Genomic DNA, 1373 nt, shown 5'->3' with positions numbered 1-1373 from the left:
GGATGTTGTGAGAGAGCACTGGGAGGGAGAACCCCAGGAAATGAATGTTTTGGATTATGTATCTAATTTGCAGGAGAAATTGCGTAGAGCTTGGACCTTTGCCCGGGAAAATTTAACAAAGGCTCAAGCTACTATGAAAACAAATTATGATGTTGGAACCCAAATGAGACATTTTGATCCAGGAGACAGAGTCTTGGTATTGCTTCCCATGCCTGGAAATCCACTCAAGGCAAAATTCTCAGGTCCGTGGAAGGTACTCAAGAAATTGAATAATGTTAATTACCTGATTGAGACCCCTGAAAGACGTCGAAAAACCCAAATTTGTCACATAAATATGTTAAAGCCTTTTGTCAGTAGAGAAGTAGAGGTAGACGTAGAACCAGTGTCACTGGTAGAGGTAGAAGTAGATCCTATGGTAGACATTGAATTACCTGTGGGGCTGATGGTCTGTCTAATAATTCGAGTATTCTCAATAACCTTTATGTTAGATTCCAGCACCTGGATAAGGACAAAGTAACGTCTTTAACAATGTTAATTAATGATTATAAAGATTTATTTCAGGATTCACCAGGACGAACTAATATTTTAGAACATGATGTTGATGTAGGGGAGGCACGACCTATTAAACAAAGTCCGTATCGGTTGGGACATCGTTAAAGACGAAGATAAGTATATGCTGGACCACGATCTAGTAGAGCCCAGTTGTAGCCCCTGGAGCTCTCCGGTGGTCTTGGTTAAAAAGGAGGGTGGCGAGCATAGACTCTGCTTTGATTATCGCAAGGTTAACTCGATTACGAAAACGGACTCCTTCCCTTTGCCTCGGGTGGAAGATTGTATCGACCGTGTGGGATCTGCTAAATATACTAGCAAATTTGATTTGTTGAAAGGCTACAGGCAGGTCGGTCTTTCACCCAGGGCAAGGAAAATTTCTGCATTTGTGTCAGGTGACAGGCTTTATGAATGCAAGGTTATGCCATTCGGTATGAAAAATGCAGCCGCCATCTTTCAAAGACTCATGAATTTCATCACTTGTGATTTAGAAGGATGCGTAGTATATATTGATGACTTAATCATTTATAGCGACAATTGGGAGGCACATCTAAAGAGAATTGGAGCTCTATTTGAGGTTCTAAGAAAGGTTGGTTTGGTAGTTAATTTAAGGAAGAGTGATTTTGCTCAGGCCAAGGTAGTTTATCTTGGGCACGAGATAGGCCTGGGTAAAGTCGCTCCTAAGAAAGCGAATGTGGAGGCTGTTTCAAACTTTCCTGCACTTCAAAATAGGAGAGGTGTAAGACTTTTCTGGGCATGGTAGGTTACTACCGCATATTTGTGACAAACTTTTCCGATATTGCTCATCCATGAACTAATTTGTT

The sequence above is a fragment of the Macrobrachium nipponense genome, chromosome 43, assembly GCF_015104395.2.
Source record: "Macrobrachium nipponense isolate FS-2020 chromosome 43, ASM1510439v2, whole genome shotgun sequence".
NCBI lineage: Eukaryota > Metazoa > Arthropoda > Malacostraca > Decapoda > Palaemonidae > Macrobrachium > Macrobrachium nipponense.
The sequence above is the reverse complement of the archived record's forward strand: the minus strand, read 5'-3'. Positions refer to the sequence as shown.